Source organism: Antechinus flavipes, chromosome 5 (genome assembly GCF_016432865.1).
Source record: "Antechinus flavipes isolate AdamAnt ecotype Samford, QLD, Australia chromosome 5, AdamAnt_v2, whole genome shotgun sequence".
NCBI classification, from domain to species: Eukaryota; Metazoa; Chordata; class Mammalia; order Dasyuromorphia; family Dasyuridae; genus Antechinus; species Antechinus flavipes.
In genome coordinates, this window is record NC_067402.1 from 192,645,870 (window position 1) to 192,666,131 (window position 20,262).

Below are 20,262 nucleotides of genomic sequence, written 5' to 3' on the forward strand. Positions count from 1 at the left end.
TGCTCTGGGCCCAGCAAAAACCTAATTCTTTTCCCATAAAACTCATCTTCAAATACTTGAAGATAGCTAGCCCAAACTCCCCTACCCTACTTCTCAGTCTTATCTTTTCCTTTTAGTCTAATTTTACAGATAAAAATAACTGTTCTACAGATGTGTTCAATGACCTATCTAAGGCAAGTAGCGGAAGTATAAAGTATATTCTTTGTAGTTTGAGCAAGTTAAATATAAAAATAAATATTCTTTTTAATGTCCAATTTAGTACTTAATAGGAAATCCTGGTTTTCTGAGCTACGGTAGGTAGAAGATAGCTAAAATGATAGGCATGAACTGTGGGGTTTCAGTTGCACCTGTCCAAACCACTAACATTTCCTTTTTCATATATGTTTCTTTATATATGTATGTATGTCTATGTGTTCTTTTTGTGTGTGTGTATGTATGTGTGTATGACATTTCCTACAATGGTCTTGAAAAACAATTTGTCTTTTTTAGGAGAATAGTTATTCCACCTGGTTTCAATAATTTAGTTTCAATTTCTATAGATCAGTTTATTTCTTTATTTAAAAATTTTTCAATAGTATTTTATTTTTCTAAATACATAAAGATAATTTTCTTTGGGCTTTGGATATGGGAACTTTGACTTTATTATCATCTTCTGAAGTTGAGTTTTGATTTTTTGAGATCCTGCCTCACTGACACTGGGGCCTGAGCTGGGGCTAGGGTCAAGGATATGCTAGCATGGCTTGCACCAGGACTGCATGCTGGACGCCCACCCTGATATCGCAGACCTTTTCTGCTGAATTTCTAAGTTGCCTTCAATTAAAAACTGTTCTAGTTCATCTTTTTTTGGGTGTTCTGACACTCTAACATTTGTTTAGTCATTATTAAAGGAATTTGGAGCTGTTTTGGGGAGAGGCTGAGTGACTTCCTGCCTTTACTTCACCATCTTGGCTCCACCTCAAAGATAATTTTCAACATTCATTTTTATAAAACTTTGTGTTTTCCCTTCCTCCTTTTCCTACCCCCCCCAAGATAGTAAATAATCTGGTATAGGTTAAATATGTGGAATTCTTTTAAACATATTTCCATATCTGTCATTTTATATACAAGAAAAATCAGACTAAAAGAAACAAACAAACAAAAAAGGTGAAAACATTCTCTTCAGAGAATATCCTTCAGATCAATATTCAGTCTCCATAGTTCTCTCTCTGGATACCAATGACATTTTCCTCCAGGTCTATTGGGATTGTCACTGTCAATTTATAAAGATAATTATTTGGTAGAAAACCAAAGAAAAGGAAGGAATCAAAGGCTGGTTTCCCATTTCAATGTTTAGAATTCCCCCATCTACAAATTATCTTGTCTATGTGTCTATTGTAGTCTAGCTCCTAGCTCTCAGTAGACTGTGAGCTCTTTGAGGGGAAGAAATATTTTTGTCTTTGTATCCCTAGATCCAAGAATAGTTTTTTTTTAAATACTTATTACTTCCACTCCTCTGTTTTGTGCATCTTTCCATTCTGCAATTTAAATTAATAAAGCACATTGAATCATCTATAGAGTTGTAGGGTTTAGTCAGTGGTATTCCAGGCCTGATCTTCTACCATTGCTTCTCTTTATTTTTTAGAAATTCTGTTTTCATCTTTGTCTGCTTGTATACTTTTAGAAAGAAATATCTTGTTTATTCCTTTGTTGTTCTTGCTGCTATTTCTATTTCTTTAATCTAATAGCTGACTTTCGTTTTCCAATTAAAAATAAATTCTCTACAAATGGGCTCAATTTCATTTGTTTTGCAATATTTATTTAGAAAAACATTTAAATTTTTTTTAAGATATCTTGACACTGATCATCCTTTCTAACTTTTTTATCTTCCTTTGATTTATGCTTATGCTCTAGGTGGTTAAATAAAATTTCTTCTTGAGATCTTTTCTAGTTTTAATCTTTTTTTCTTATATTCCACAGGGAATTTATCACTGGGGTCAAACCTTGACTCTACCTTAACCACCTTTTATATTGTACAATTTAGTTTTTACTAGTTTCAATCTTTGTGATGTTCTGGTTGATTTTCTTGAGGTCTTGGGACCAAGATTCATTTTAATTAAGTAATCACCAGGTATTAAGTCCAAATTTTTGATTGTCTTCTTGCCTGGGGCCCGGGCTATTTTGATCTCAGTGGAGGAAATGCAAGAGGACAAGCCAGCCACCACGGTAGTGTGAGATGGAATGAATTTGTCTGGCTGAATTTGTCCCAGTTTATATGCTCTACTATAGTTAAATCTATTCATCACACTGAATATAAGCCAATCATTATATCACTAGAGAACTATCATTTGTTGTAAGATTAAATCAATCATACTGAACTAGAGAACTATTAATCACCATGCTAAACTAAATTACCATTGTCTTATCAATTCCACTGAGTTAGCACCTTGTAAAAATCCTTGCTTCAAGTAGAGTTCTGGCCTATAACATCTCTGGCTTTTGTTTAAGAGCATAGGTGGTCACACCCTCCCTGATGTCTTAGGAAGGGAGATGAAAACACCAAAGGGAAATGGGGAATCAAACCGATTAGCGGGTTTCTAAAGGGTCTCACTTGAAACAGGTATACATAAATGCATCAAAATGGGAGTTATTACATAAGCACATAGTAACACAGGCTAGTAGTGATGTAACAAACAACATGAATCAACATGAGGAATTATACATGTCCATAAGTCCTAGAAATAATCCAAAACCAATCTATTGTTCTTTACTTCATGTATCAGGAAATCCAATGATTCCTGCTGGTTTTGAAGTTCTGCAACTATCTTATCAATAATTTTTCATCTCAGGAAATCCAATGATTCCTGTAGGTTTTGAAGTTCTTTATTATCAGCCATGTTCTTTCAGTGTCAGATGTTTCTTAGGTCTTCTCCTTTGTTTTGAGGTTTTTTTCTCTTTTTCTGACTCTCTCAAGGTGCTCTTTGGCACCCATCTGATTCCTTCTCCATCTGTAGAGAGACAAGCAAACCCTCTCCCCTACTCAGTTAACCTATCTGGTCCCTTCTATTCACCACTTTCTGGATCACCTGGCAATTACATTGGAGCTACTTGCACTGGATAATGCCCTTCTGCTGGGTTAAAAAGCCTGTATTCTCCCCAGTTGTAATCCCTTTCTCCCAGCAGAGATTGCTTCTCTGCTGATTGATCATATCAGAGTATTGAACTTCTAAAGACACTCTGGGTGGAGCATCAGCTGCTATCATGCCCCATCTGGTTTTTGTTTGAGGTCTTGGAGCTGGGCCTTGCTTCTCATTTCCCTGGGTCAATCTACATTCTGAGGCCCAGTGCAAGCCCTTATTGCATTTTGGACATAGGGTTTTGGGTCTTGTTCTCCCACCCTGTCCTCTCACTCTATCTCTGTGCCAGCATTGAGCTTTCAGATGTCCTATTTTACCACACGGAAAGCATTGATGAGTCTCTCTGGAAGTCCCTTGCTGCGAGGGACCCTGTCTTCCCATGTTCTGCATCATAGCTTGGGTACAAAAGGCATTAGTGCTCACTGTGGCACAGTGTCTTATGATCTCCTCTAAAGGAGCATCCTTGTATACTCCTACTATAATTCTTCTACAAACCTCATTAGCATTTTCTTTAGTGAGTTGTCTTATCATAATTCCTGTAGCTGCATTTTTACCAATGGTTCTTGTGACAGCTATTTCCACACGTCCCATGAAATCAGCAAATGATTCATTTGGACTTTGCTCTGTTTTCTTGAAGGCTTCCCTTCTAGCTTGTTTTCCTGGGAGAGTGCCCCATACTTTGATAGCAGCAGCAGCAATTTGCTCATAGGCTATCAAAGGGTAATTAATATTAACCTTTACCTACTAGTTGGTCAAAGGTGATTTGTATATTAAGTCCACTCTGTTTATTTTGTTGGTCTTGCATTCTACATAATTCACTATACTATGAAAAGCCACAACTTTTTGTGTACTCTGTTGAACCAAGACTAGTAGAGAATAGTGTACTGAATGAGCTAGTGAAAAATGTACATTTCCCACTATTAACTCATAAGATTATTGTCTTGTTGGGCTTCATGTTTCTTATCTAACTGAAATAGCTTTAATTGTCTTACCTCTGGAGCAGAATTCCTCTTTTTGGACTTTTTTGTTATTTAAGAATCGGGCATTCTGCCTACACCTCCATCTTGTTTGTCACATGTCAGAACACACACTCTCTAAACCTCTTGTGGATAATATATTAATTTCAGTCTCTTGCCTCCTCTTATTAAAGTCAGAATTAGGGATGTATAAGATAAGTGTCATACAAAATCTAGGAAGTACAATGAGAGAAGATTTTTTTGACAACACCTTTGAGCAGATTGGGGTAACTTATAGTAGACTGTATTTTTTTTTTTAATTTACACAAGATCAAAGAAGATAAGTAAAGAATTTCAGTATTTATGTCTAGCAAAAGTTATGTTACCAGCTTTTCACTAGAAGGAAAGGGGAAGAAAGTTTGACCAGATGAAGAAAAAAAAAAAGCAGGTACTTGACCTGATAGCAAAACTGGCCAATATGCTGATTGCTCGTTTGTATCTCTTTCTATGCGAGTAGTTTAGTAACTATTAACAGAAAGACATATTCTTTAAACTTAATTTTTTAGTGTCAATATAATCTACTGTCTTCAGGCTGAGTTTTGATGCCTTTTTCCTTTTGTTGAGGTAAATATAAATAATGAAATAAATTGCCCCACTTCTAGAGTTGCTTTCATTTTTTAATAGAAGAAAGAAAAAGCAGACCCAAAGTTAAAAGTAAACAAATAATACCAGAGAGAAATCAAAGAGTCATTTTACAAGTACACAAAGGAATAAGATTCTTTTGTCAATAATAGTTCTTTTCTCACTTCAGATCTTTCCATTTATTCTGTTAGTTCTATTATTTTTCTTAGGATATAATTGGGCAAACAGTCTCTTGGGATTTTCTTTATTTCTTCTTTTATTATTGTGAATTATCATTTTTAAAGCTTTTGATAGAAATAATTTTAAAATGTCTAATTTATTTATGAATTCAGTGAAAGGTTTTTGCTTTCAGTTTGGAGCAGAAATTTGTTTGTTAATGCTTAATTTCTCTTTCTTTTTTTCCTTTGTTTATGTTACTCATTTTATTTCTTCATTTTGGTTTAGAAGTTCCCTGCCTTTCTGCTATCAGGGTGAGGAAAATATGTTTCAACATATATCTACCATGACCTTCATTAGTTTTTTACTCATTTAAACTTCCTTATAGTGACCTTTTCAACTATGTAATTGTAGTCATTATACTTATTATTCTCTTAGTTCTATTTATTTCATTATGCATTAATTCACCCTCATTCTCTTGATTCTTTGAATTCCTCATATTATTTCCTATTGCATAATAATCCTCCATTTTACTTATAAACCACAATTTCTTTTCAACTGTTCCAAAAGACTATTACTATGAATACTTTCTGTTTTTGTTTTTCCCTTTTCTTCCTTCAGGATACATGCCCAATAGTAGTTTCCCTGAATTAAGGTATATTTACACCTCCTCAAAAGTACAGTCCTTAAATATAAATTGATAAAATAGTTGAACCAAATAAGTTTTACCAAAAATTTATTAGTATGTCTGTCTCCTCATTGCACTTTCATCATTACTTGTTGCCATGTTTTTCATTTAAATACCTGCATATTTTAATAAAGATTTCTATTTCTATTAGATTGGAGCATGTTTTCACATATGAAACTTATACTTTTCTTTTCCCTGAGCAATTGGGGTTAAGTGATTTGTCTAGGATCACATAGCCAGGAACTGTTGTATTTGAGGCCAGAAGCTTATACTTATTTTGAAAGCTTTTTGTTGAGGTTCTTTGACAATTATGTATTGATACTACATACTTACGTTTATTCCCTATGTATTTTGGATACCAGATTTTATTGGGTATACGGATGCAATGCCCCCCCCTCCCATTTTCATTCTCTTCTAATTCTCTTATCATTGGTTTTATTCATGCAATTTTTTAATGTCTTCAAAATGGTCTATTTTATCTTTTGTGATCTTATTTAGTTAAAAATTCTCCCTCAAGTCATAGTTGTAAAAAGTAATTAATCTCATTTTCTCCCACTTAAAAATATTCTTAAAATACCCATTTGTAGCTTATTATGCTATATCATCTAAGATTTTGATTTAAATTTAATTTGTCATATTTATTTTTAATTTTTTCAGCAATTCTTATTAAAATGGGAATCCTTCCCCTAGCAATTTAATATTGAATGGCTTATCATATACTGGTGCCACTTTTAATTGCTGTGGGTTCTTTCCTATGTAGTATGTTTCACTTGTTTATGCTGATCTTTTAAAAATTAGATCCAAATAATTTTGATGACTATTGTTTTATCAAATAGTTTTATAGTTCTCCTTGTGTATTTTTTCTTATTTTTTCTGAGATTCTTGACATTTTCTTCTTCCAAATTTTTCTTATTATTTTATTTAGTTCTATAAAATGTCCTCTTCATAATTTCACTGTTTTTGCACTAAAGACGTAATTTAAGAATTTTAAGTTTTATTAAATTAATGAGGTTTAATCATGAGTAGTGTTAATTTTGTAATTATTTTCTCTCTATAAAGAGTGGTTTGGAGTTGTATTTTCATAAATCTTAGTGGATTGTGCTAGTTTAACATTCAGATATTTAAATGAATTTTTATTTATTCTAAATGAATTTTGTTTTATTATAATTTCTTCCTTTTTTGTAGAACTGAATAAAATATGCTGGTGATTTTTGTGGACATATTTTGGACTCTGTTTTGATGAGCTTTTAGTTGTGTCTGGACGTTTCTAAATATTCAATTATACTGGAATCTCAAGGAATAATATTATCTCCTCTTTGCTAATGTTTATAACTTTAATTTTTTTGTTGGTATCTCTTATTGCCATACATGGTATTTATGGACCTACGACAAACAATAATGGGTAAGAGATAACGACCTTGGTTTGCTGGGAAATTGTGTAGCATTTACCTATTTCAAATAATGTTGGCTCTTGGTTATAAATATATATTGTTGACATCTTTTTTTAAAGGCCCTTGCAAATCTATGTTATTTAGGGATTTTAACATAATTTAGTGAACTATGTAATCAAAGACTTTTTCTTCATCTATTAAAATAATCATGAATTCTGTCATCTTTTTGTTTAAATGATTAATCAAGCAAATTATTTTCTAAATGTTAATCCATCCTTCCATCTCTAGCATTAATCTGACTTATTAATGCTGAATTACTTTAAAGATATATTTCTGTGTTCTTCTTGCAAAGATTTTATCTGTTTTTTTTTCCATAAATATTCATTAATGAGATTGGTCCTTTTTCTCTTTCTCTGCTTTTCTCTACTGGACTTTAGTATCAAGGTCAGAGTTGTCTCTGAAAAGGAATTTGGTGAAATGGCTTCTCTCTTTCTTCAGAATAATTTCTTTGCAGCTGATTTATTGAAATGAATTCATGATCTCATTGACTTGGATGTGGATTACAAACTATGCGTGACTGGTCATCTTGTGCAATTCTATCTAATCTGTATGTCCCTATAAATTTGTAAGAGGAGGTCCATTCACCAAGCTAAAGTTCTTTATTTGCTTTAGAAATTCTAAGTGATCTTCCGGTTAAGATGGCGGAGAGGAGGCACACAGCTGCATAAGCTCCACGCCTTCTCTCACTATCCATTTCATTACAAGCCTCTGAATTAATGCTTGACTGAAAAAAACCCCACAAATAGTTATCAAGAGAAGCCATCCTTGAGATTCGCCAAGAAAGGTCTGTCTTTACTGGAGGGCTGGGATGGTTTTAGACCAGGCGCAGGCTGTGGGCAGTGGCAGTGAAAGCACGGGAACAGACTGGAGAGGGGGTGGGGAGTGATCGCAGCCGTCTCTGCAGGGAGAGCTTCGCTACAGGATTAGATACTTTGCTCCGGCAGCAAGTCAGCAGCCCAGCAGAGAAGCTAAAAACACCGGGGCTGAAGAATACAACCCCAAACAGCTGGAGTCTCTCGGGACCTGGCCGCCCTCCCCCCCTCCCCCCCCCAGTGACTCAGCACGCTCTGGGATATCAGAGAGCAGGCGCAGCACAGTCCTGCGTATATATATATATATATATACAGGGGTGTATATATATATACTCCCAGCCCCTCCCCCAAAGAAAGACTCCAGTTTTTTCTGTTTTTCTTTGGTAGTTTGTCTTTGATTATTAGACAGAATGAGCAAGAAACTGAAGAAGACTTTAACCCCTGACAGCTTCTATACAGATAGAGAGCAGACTCTAAATCCTGAGGAGACTAAAAACAGACAGTCTCCAGGTGAATCCCCAAAGGAGGAGATCATCTGTTCCTCAGCACAGATGAACCTCATAGAAGTGATTAAAAAGGCTCTCACAAGGGAGCTAGAAGAAAAATGGGGAAAGCAGAGTGAGGCTTGGCAAAAGGAGAGGAAAGCTTGGGAAAAGGAGAGGGAGGCTTGGCAAAAGGAGAGGGAAGCTTGGGAAAAGGAGAGGGAGGCTTGGCAAAAGAGCCTGGAGAAGTCAGTTAAAGAAAGAGCGGATAAAGAAGTAAAATCCTTGAAAAATAGGATTGGTGAACTGGAAAACAAAATTGGCGAAATGGAAAAAAAATTCCACAGAACAAAAGAACTCAATGGGACAATTAGAAAAAGATTTTAAAAAAGTGACTGAAGAAAATACTTCACTGAAAATCAGAATTGAACAAGTGGAATTGAATGACTCGAGGAGACAAGAAGAATCAGTCAAGCAAATCCAAAAAAATCAAACAATGGAAAAGAATGTGAAATACCTTCTGGGGAAGACAACAGACCTGGAAAACAGATCCAGGAGAGACAATTTGAGAATCATTGGACTTCCAGAAAAACATGATGAAAAAAAGAGCCTGGACACTGTCTTCCAGGAAATTATCAAAGAGAACTGCCCAGAAGTCATAGGAACAGAGGAAAAAATAAACATTGAAAGGATTCATCGATCACCCACTGAAAGGGATCCTAAAATCAAAACACCAAGGAATATAGTGGCCAAATGCCAGAACTTTCAGACGAAGGAAAAAATATTGCAAGCGGCTAGAAAAACCCAATTCAAGTATCAAGGAGCCACAATAAGGATCACCCAGGATCTGGCAGCATCCACATTAAAAGATCGAAGGGCCTGGAAGATGATATTCCGAAAGGCTAAGGAACTTGGTATGCAACCAAAAATAACTTACCCAGTGAGAATGAGCATCTTTTTCCAGGGAAGAAGATGGACATTCAACGAAGTAAGCGAATTTCATCTATTTCTGATGAAAAAACCAGAACTTAGCAAAAAGTTTGATCTACAAATATAGAACTCAAGAGAAATCTAAAAAGGTAAAGATTAATCTTGGGAACTATATTTTGACTATATAGATGTATAAAGAATACATGTATACCTTGTTCTAGAAATTGATGTGGAAAGGACATTGTATCAGAAAAAGGGTAAAGTGGGGGTAGTACATCTCATGAAGAGGCATAGGAAACCTATTATATCTGAGAGAAAGAATGGAGGGGGATGAATATAGTGGGTATCTTACTGCCTTCAGAATTGACCTTAAGTGAAAAATCTTAAGACATATTCAATCTATGGTGAAACTTCTCCCACCTCATTGAAAAGTGAGAAGGGAAAAGTGAAAAGGGAAGGAATAAGCTAAGCGGAAGGGAATACGGGAACTGGGAGGGAAAGGGGTAAGATGGGGGAGGAACTCTAAGGCGGGGGGAGGGATACTAAAAAGGGAAGGCTGTGAGAAGCAAGTGGTGCTCACAAGCTTAATAACTGGGAAGGGGGGGGAAAGGGGAAAGAAGGGAAAAAAGCATAAACCGGGGTTAACAAGATGGCAAGTAATACAGAATTGGTCATTCTAACCATAAATGTGAACGGGGTAAACTCCCCCATAAAGAGGAAGCGGTTAGCAGAATGGATTAAAAGCCAGAATCCTACAATATGTTGTTTACAGGAAACACACCTGAAGTGGGGAGATACATGCAGGTTAAAGGTAAAAGGTTGGAGCAAAATCTACTATGCTTCAGATGAAGTCAAAAAAGCAGGGGTAGCCATCCTGATCTCAGATCAAGCTAAAGCAAAAATTGATCTAATTAAAAGAGATAAGGAAGGGCACTATATCTTGCTAAAGGGTAGCATGGATAATGAAGCACTATCTATATTAAACATATATGCACCAAGTGGGGTAGCATCTAAATTCTTAAAAGAGAAACTAAGAGAGCTGCAAGAAGAAATAGACAGTAAAACTATAATAGTGGGAGATCTTAACCTTGCACTCTCAGAATTAGATAAATCAAACCACAAAATAAATAAGAAAGAAGTCAAAGAGGTAAATAGAATACTAGAAAAGTTAGATATGATAGATCTCTGGAGAAAATGTAATGGAGACAGAAAGGAATACACTTTCTTTTCAGCAGTTCATGGAACCTATACAAAAATTGACTATATATTAGGACATAAAAACCTCAAACTCAAATGCAGTAAGGCAGAAATAGTAAATGCATCCTTTTCAGACCACGATGCAATGAAAATTACATTCAACAAAAAACCAGGGGGAAGTAGACCAAAAAATAATTGGAAACTAAATAATCTCATACTAAAGAATGATTGGGTGAAACAGCAAATCATAGACATAATTAATAACTTCACCCAAGAAAACGATAATAATGAGACATCATACCAAAATGTATGGGATGCAGCCAAAGTGGTAATAAGGGGAAATTTCATATCTCTAGAGGCCTATTTGTATAAAATAGAGAAAGAGAAGGTCAATGAATTGGGTTTGCAACTAAAAATGCTAGAAAAGGAACAAATTAAACCCCCCCAGTCAAACACTAAACTTGAAATTCTAAAAATAAAAGGAGAGATCAATAAAATTGAAAGTAAAAAAACTATTGAATTAATTAATAAAACTAAGAGTTGGTTCTATGAAAAAACCAACAAAATAGACAAACCCTTAGTAAATCTGATTAAAAAAAGGAAAGAGGAAAATCAAATTGTTAGTCTTAAAAATGAAAAGGGAGAACTCACCACTAACAAAGAGGAAATTAGAGCAATAATTAGGAGTTACTTTGCCCAACTTTATGCCAATAAATTTGACAACTTAAAAGAAATAGAAAAATACCTCCAAAAATATAGCTTGCCCAAACTAAGAGAGGAAGAAGTAAGTCTCCTAAACAGTCCCATCTCAGAAAAAAAAATAGAACAAACTATCAATCAACTCCCTAAGAAAAAATCCCCAGGACCAGATGGATTTACATGTGAATTCTACCAAACATTTAAAGAACAATTAACTCCAATGTTATATAAACTATTTGAAAAAATAGGGATTGAAGGAGTCCTACCAAACTCCTTTTATGACACAGACATGGTACTGATACCTAAACCAGGTAGGCTGAAAACAGAGAAAGAAAATTATAGACCAATCTCCCTAATGAATATTGATGCTAAAATCTTAAATAAAATATTAGCAAAAAGATTACAGAAAATCGTCACCAGGATAATACACTATGACCAAGTAGGATTTATACCAGGAATGCAGGGCTGGTTCAATATTAGGAAAACTATTAGCATAATTGACTATATCAATAACCAAACAAACAAAAACCATATGATCATCTCAATAGATGCAGAAAAAGCATTTGATAAAATCCAACACCCATTCCTAATAAAAACACTTGAGAGCATAGGAATAAATGGACTTTTCCTTAAAATAGTCAGGAGCATATATTTAAAACCATCAGTAAGCATCATATGCAATGGGGAAAAACTGGAACCTTTCCCAGTAAGATCTGGAGTGAAGCAAGGTTGCCCACTATCACCATTATTATTTAATATCGTATTAGAAACACTAGCCTCGGCAATAAGAGTCGAGAAAGATATTAAAGGAATTAGAGTAGGCAATGAGGAAACCAAACTATCACTCTTTGCAGATGATATGATGGTATACCTAGAGAACCCCAGAGATTCTACTAAAAAGCTATTGGAAATAATTCATAATTTTAGCAAAGTAGCTGGCTACAAAATAAATCCCCATAAATCCTCAGCATTTTTATACATCACCAACAAAACCCTACAGCAAGAGATACAAAGAGAAATTCCATTCAGAATAACTGTTGATACCATAAAATATTTGGGAGTCTATCTACCAAAGGAAAGTCAGGAATTATATGAGCAAAATTATAAAAAAGTCTCCACACAAATAAAGTCAGACTTAAATAACTGGAAAAATATTAAGTACTCTTGGATCGGCCGAGCGAACATAATAAAGATGACAATATTCCCTAAACTAATCTATTTATTTAGTGCTATACCAATCAGACTTCCAAGAAAATATTTTAATGATCTAGAAAAAATAACAACAAAATTCATATGGAACAATAAAAAGTCGAGAATCTCAAGGGAATTAATGAAAAAAAATCAAATGAAGGTGGCCTCGCTGTACCTGATCTAAAATTATATTATAAAGCAGCAGTCACTAAAACCATCTGGTATTGGCTAAGAAATAGATTAGTGGATCAGTGGAAAAGGCTAGGTTCACAAGACAGAATAGTCAACTATAGCAATCTAGTGTTTGACAAACCCAAAGCCCCTAACTTCTGGGAAAAGAATTCATTATTTGATAAAAAACTGCTGGGATAATTGGAAATTAGTATGGCAGAAATTAGGCATGGACCCACACTTAACACCATATACCAAGATAAGATCAAAATGGGTCCATGACCTAGGCATAAAGAACGAGATTATAAATAAATTAGAGGAACATAGAATAGTTTATCTCTCAGACTTGTGGAGGAGAAAGAAATTTGTGACCAAAGATGAACTAGAGACCATTACTGATCACAAAATAGAAAATTTTGATTACATCAAATTAAAAAGCCTTTGTACAAATAAAACTAATGCAAACAAGATTAGAAGGGAAGCAACAAACTGGGAAAACATCTTCACAGTTAAAGGTTCTGATAAAGGCCTCATTTCCAAAATATATAGAGAACTGAACTCAAATTTATAAGAAATCAAGCCATTCTTCAATTGATAAATGGTCAAAGGATATGAACAGACAATTTTCAGAGGATGAAATTGAAACTATTACCACTCATATGAAAGAGTGTTCCAAATCATTATTGATCAGAGAAATGCAAATTAAGACAACTCTGAGATACCACTACACACCTGTCAGATTGGCTAAGATGACAGGAAAAAATAATGATGAATGTTGGAGGGGATGCAGGAAAACTGGGACACTGATGCATTGTTGGTGGAGTTGTGAACGAATGCAACCATTCTGGAGAGCAATCTGGAATTATGCCCAAAAAATTATCAAATGGTGCATACCCTTTGATCCAGCAGTGTTTCTATTGGGCTTATATCCCAAAGAAATACTAAAGAAGGGAAAGGGACCTGTATATGCCAAAATGTTTGTAGCAGCCCTGTTTGTAGTGGCTAGAACCTGGAAAATGAATGGATGCCCATCAATTGGAGAATGGCTGGGTAAATTGTGGTATATGAATGTTATGGAATATTATTGTTCTGTAAGAAATGACCAGCAGGATGAATACAGAGAGGACTGGCAAGACTTACATGAACTGATGCTAAGTGAAATGAGCAGAACTAGGAGATCATTATACACTTTGACAACGATATTGTATGAGGACATATTTTGATGGAAGTGGATTTTTTTGACAAAGAGACCTGAGTTTCAATTGATAAATGACGGACAAAAGCAGCTACACCCAAAGAAAGAACACTGTGAAATGAATGTGAACTATCTGCATTTTTGTTTTTCTTCCCGGGTTATTTATACCTTCTGAATCCAATTCTCCCTATGCAACAAGAGAACTGTTCGGTTCTGCAAACATATATTGTATCTAGGATATACTGCAACATATCCAACATATAAAGGACTGCTTGCCATTTAGGGGAGGGGGTGGAGGGAGGGAGGGAAAAAAATCGGAACAGAAATGAGTGTCAATATAAAGTAATTATTAAATAAAAAATAAAAAAATAAAAAAAAATCATAGAGATAAAAAAAAAAGAAATTCTAAGTGATCCTAGTGAATCACTTGTGATGTTTGCCTCTGATAACATGACCTTGGCAAACTGATAACCTCCTTGGGGTTCAGTTTCTTTAGTTATAAAATCCAGATCTCTGGTTTGGACCTCTGATGTCCCTTTAAGATTTAGGTCTAGAGTCTTCTCAGTTTCTAGTCATAACTTGTTTTAGCCACATGAGCATCCCATTTTCTTTTCTGGGCATTCATCTTCCTGATGACATCTCTTATTCACTCCTATTATTCTTTGAAGTTCATCATAATATAATGCATGATGTAGCCTGATCATATCTATCATATGTCTTTCCAGCACCTACTGCATGATGTTCATTTTTAGTTCTTCAGATATTCTTAGTTCCATATCTTGCTGGCATATTGAATATTATTATTTAAATGAAGACCTTAGTTCTGGAAAAGTTTGGATATAGTGAACAAACATTGTAATTTATTCAAGTCAGTTTACTTGCTCTTGTTCAACTCTAGCTCCGACTAGTTGGCCATTAAATGACTCCTAGAATGAGGCAACTGAAGAAAGTAAGGAAGTTTCAGAAAAAAAAAATCTAGTAATTCATTGACTATTCTAAAGCTTTTGACTATGTGGATCACAACAAAGTGTGGCAAGCTCTCAAAGTACCAAATCATCTCATTTGTCTCTTGAGAAGCCCGTATACAGACTAAAAAGCAACAAGTTAGAATCAAATATGGAATAACCGATTGGTTTAAGATTGGAAAAGGAATATGAGAAGACTGTATATTGTCACCTTATTTATTTAACTTATATGGAAAGTACATCATGTGATATGCCAGGTCGTATGAATCAAAAGATGAAAATAAAATTGCCAGTAGAAACATCAACAATCTCAAAAACACCAATAATTTTTGTCCCATAATTTCCTGGTGAATAGAGGGAGAAGAAATCAAAGCACTGTCAGATTTTATATTCTTGGGCTCAAAAATTATTACAGACAACTACAACCATGAAGTTAAGACCTTTGCTCCTTGGAAGAAAAGCTATGGAAAATCTGGACAACATATTAAGAAGCAGAGATCTGCATAATCAAAGCTATGTATGGTTATCCCAATAGCAATAACTGACTGTGAGAGTTGGAGTATAAAAAAGACTGAGCACTGCAGAATTGATGCTTTTGATTGTGGTGCTGGAGAAGACTTTTGAGAGTTTCTTGGACTACAAAGAGAGCATATTAGTCAATACTAATTTGAAATTAATTCAGGGTATTCACTGGAATTTCAAACATTAAAGTTAAAGCTTAAATACTTTGGCCACTTAATGACATAATGGGACTCATTAGAAAAGATCTTGATGTTGGGAAGGATGGAAAGCAAAAGTAAAAGGATGAAATGGAAAGGTGGTGACATGGAAACAATGAAAATGAACTTGGACAGGCTTTAAGAGAAAATGGAGGGCAGAAAGGCTTAGCATGGGATCACAAAGAGTTGGACACAACTGAATGACTAAACAACAATGATAACAGCTACTTTACTAGATCTACATAATGATGGACAAACTTTATGGACTGTCCTTTCAAGTAAATGTCATAATGTTAAGATCAGTTTTTACCCATGTAGTCTCTCCTTTGTGGTCAGGTCAAATGCTTTTACTTAATTTTAAATCTCTACCAAAGAGTCCTGCAATTAGCACAATACTAGCTGCCAAAAGAGAATCTGGAGGAATTTCACTATCCACTAGGTTTGTTTCTTCAACTTGAATTCTTTTCTGGGTCTTTTCTACTACAGTGGTGAACACTTTTGCCTTGTATATTTCCTGCTGCTTTTGTTTTCTCTGTTGTTTTAGAATTTGGGGGTTAATGAATAAGGTTATTTCTATTGCTTCTCTCTATTGGATGTATGGATGGAGAGACCTTGTTGGAAAAGAGCATCTAGATACGTTTTATTCTACCAAATGAAAGTATTTCACCAAATATGAGTTCAAATTGGCCATGTCATCTAAATGTAAATGATTATATGACTTTAAAAAGTAGAAGAAAATAGAAAGGAGGGTACCTTTTACAACTTTGGTAGAAGAAAATTTCTTATTCAAAGAAGGGATAGAAATGACAAGAGGGGAAGGGAATAAGTATTTATATTGTAGCTACTATGTGCCATTCATTATTTGTTTTACAAATATTATGTCACTACCCTTTGATCCAGGAGTTTTTCTACTGGGCTTATATTTCAAAGAGATCTTAAAGGAGGGAAAGGGATCCACGTGTGCAAAAATGTTTGTAGCAGCCCTTTTTATAGTGGCAAGGAACTGGAAACTGAGTAGATACCCATCAGTTGCAGAATGGCTGAATAAGTTATGGTATATGAATGTTATGGAATATTATTGTTCTGTAAGAAATGATCAGCAAGATGATTTCAGAAAGGCTTGGAGAGACTTACATGAACTGACGCTGAGTGAAATGAGAAGAACCAGAAGATATTGTATACAGCAACAGCAAATATGATGATCAATTCTAATGGACATGGCCCTTTTCAACAATGAAATGATTCAGACCAGTTCCAACAGTCTTGTGATGGAGAGAGCCATCTATACCCAGAGAGAGGATTGTGGAAACTGAGTGTAATTCACATAGAATTTTCACTCTTTTTGTTGTTGTTTGCATTTTATTTTCTTTCTCATTTTCCCTCAGTTTGATTTGTTTTTCTTGTGCACCAAGATAATTGTATAAATATGTATGCATATATTAGATTTAACATATATTTCTACCATGTTTAACATATATTGGACTACTTGCCATCTGGGGAGAGGGTGGGTGAAAGAGGGGGAAATTGGAACACAAGGTTTTGCAAGGATTAATGTTGAAGAATTATCCATGCTTATGTTTTGAAAAATAAAAAGCTTTAAAAAACAAAAAACAGAAAACAAATATTGTGTCACTTGAGGTTTGCAACTATTATCTCCTCCATTTTATAGAGAAAAAAACAGGCAAAAAGCAGTTAGGTGACTTTTCCAGAGTCAAACAGCTAGAAAATGAGATTGGATTTACTTCAGTCACAATACTCGATATACTGCACTATATATATAGTAGCAGCTGCCACTAGAGAATTTCAACTATAAGCTATCTTAAAACAAGACAAACCAAAAACCAAAAACCAAACAAAACAAAATAAAAAATAAACTTTTGCACAACAAAATCAATTTGGTTAGAATAAGGAAAGAAATTCCAAGTAGGAAAATATCTTTACATTATATATCTCTTTTAAATGTCTGGTATGCAACATCTACATGTGTATACACACACACATGGGAAAGAGAGAGGGAGAGGGGGGAGAGGGAGAGAGAGAGAAAAAAAGAGAGAGAGAGACAGATAAATAGAGAGAGACAAAGAGACACAGAGAGAGAGAAACGAGGAGAAGGGAAGGAGGAAAAGAAGGAGGGAAGGAAGAAGGGAAGGAAGGAGGGAATGAGGGAGGGAGAGAGAATTATCCTCTAGCATATACATTGGCAAAGGATATAAAGAACATTTTTTAAAAGAAGAAATAAATACTCCTGATCATTAACAATATGAAAAATCCAAATGAAAAGAACTCCAAGGTTTTTACTTCATTTATTCAACTGGCAAAGATGGTAAAAATAGAGCAATAATTGTTGTTGAAAAGGGCTATAAGAGACAGGAATATTAATAAGCTTTTGATGGAGCTGTGGATTAGTCCATCCATTACTGAAAAACAATTTGAAAATATTCACAGTAGCAACAAGTAATGGTTTAAAAAATTAGCAAAGTATATGCCATGTAGTGTGTGAATGTAATGGAATATTATTACACCATGAGAAATGAGGAGTATGATGAATTCTGAGAACCATGAGAAAATCTTAAAAATTGATGGACAATACCCTTCGATTCAGCAGTGTCTCTACTAGCTCTGTATCCCAAAGAAATCATAAAAGAGGAGAAAGGACCCACATATACAAAAATGTTTGTAGCAGCCCTTTTTGGCAACTCAGTTATGGAATGGGTAAATAAGTTATGGTATATGAATAAATTTTAACAATATGAATGAAATTTAGTAAGAGTAATAATACTATTAAATTTAAAAAAAATTAATGCATGGTGAGGTAAAACATACACAATAACAACAATTTTTTGTCTTTCAATTTTGTTCAACTCTTTGTGACCCATTTGGGATTTTCTTGGCAAAGATACTAGAGTGCCATTTCCTTCTCCAACTGATTTTACAGATGAGGAATTGAGGCAAATAAAGTTAAGTGACTTGCCCAGGGTCATGCAGCTAGTGTCTGAGACTAGATTTGAGTGAGTCTTCCTGATTCTAAGCCCAGTGCTGTATCTACTGTGCCACTTTGCTGTCTACAATAATGTAGATTAAATTGCAAAGAAAAAGACTACTGAATACTATGCAATTTACAATGCTAAACTTGGTCCTCAAGAAATGATTATAAAATATATTTCCCTTGCTTATTTGCAGATGCAGAAGGACTATGGGTACAGAATAGTGTATGTACTGCCAGAACTGTCTGTTGTGTAGATTAACTGCTTAATTTGCTGAACTTAATTTCATTTTTTCTTTAAAAAAAATCATTACAATGCATGGCTCCCTGGTTAGAGAGGAGAATACATTAAAAATGAAGATATCCTAGAGGGATCTCTGAGACCCTTTCAGAGGGTCTACAAAGTTAAATTTAGCTTTTATTTCTAATATGGTAAATATCTTTAAATATAATTCACATAAAAACTTTTTGACCAATCCTCAATAATTTTAATAAAGATACTGAGAAGAAAAATTTGAGAAGCACTGTTCTAAATATCAACAAAAGAGATTAATGAAAATTAAGTTATTAATTTTAAAAATAATTAATATAAATGTTAGTATAAATTAATTAATATAAATTGAATTTTTAAAAAATTAATAAAATTAATAAAAAGTATTTAAAGATGATAAAGAATAACTTAAATAGTTTTTGAGACATTTATGTAAACATTGTTTTACCACAGGTGCATAATAAAAATTGTACTACTCAAGCTAATTTACACAAGTAGTGATATAGCATTCAAATTATTCACTGGGTACTTTATAGAACTATACAAAATTAAGAAAACATTCTTCTGGAGAAACAAAAGGTCTAGACTCTCATATGGCTAAAATGAAAGAAAAGTAGCAATAATGAAACAGCATTTACAAGCCTCAGGTTACATTAATTAATTTTAGTGGTGTCATCTGAATGGCCAAACCTGGATGTAGTTAGCACTCTAGTATCAGAGTAACTGGTTTACTTCTCCTCAATATTGATCAATGAATTAATATCATCTTTATTAATATCAATTAATATTAGCTTTCATAATGCTTTTAATTACAAAACTTTTTTTTTCTAAAAAGAAAGAGCAAGAACCAAAGTATGAAATAGTTGCTCCTGATTCAGTGCACATTCACCTCTATATCTTATTGCAATACTCCCAAGGTATATTCTTCCCTCTATATTTATAGTACAATTTATCAAAACCTGCTCACATTACATAACTTTCATCTGAGATTGTTGTGAGAATCAAATGAGATAATATTTGTAAAAGAACAGGGCCTGCTATATAGTATATGCAGCCTGTACATCTACTCCCCTTGTACACCTCTTGATCACTAGCAAGAGTGGGTTCAAACTTTTTTATTTATTTTTATTTTTATTTATGGTTTTTATTTACAAAACATATGCATGGGTAATTTTTAACAATGACCCTTGCAAAGCCTTCTGTTCCAAATTATTCCCTCCTTCCCCCCAACCCCCTCCCCTAGATGGCAGGTAATCCCATACATGTTAAATATGTTAAAGTATATGTTAAACACAATATATGTTTATTGTGTTTAAATAATACATAATAATAATATATAATTGTATTCTATAAATTATATAAAATATAATATATAAATATAATACATAAATATAAAAATATATAAAATTATATAAAATATAATAATACATATATACATACATACATATTTATACAGTTATCTTGTGCACAAGAAAAATCAGATCAAGAAAGAAGGAAAAAAAACTGGGAAAGAAAACAAAATGCAAGCAAGCAACAACAGAAAGAATAAGAATGCTATGTTGTGGTCCATAAGGAGTGGGTTCAAACTTAAAAGTAACAGCTACAAACTTTCATTCCCAAACAGAATTAGTTTGCAGTTGA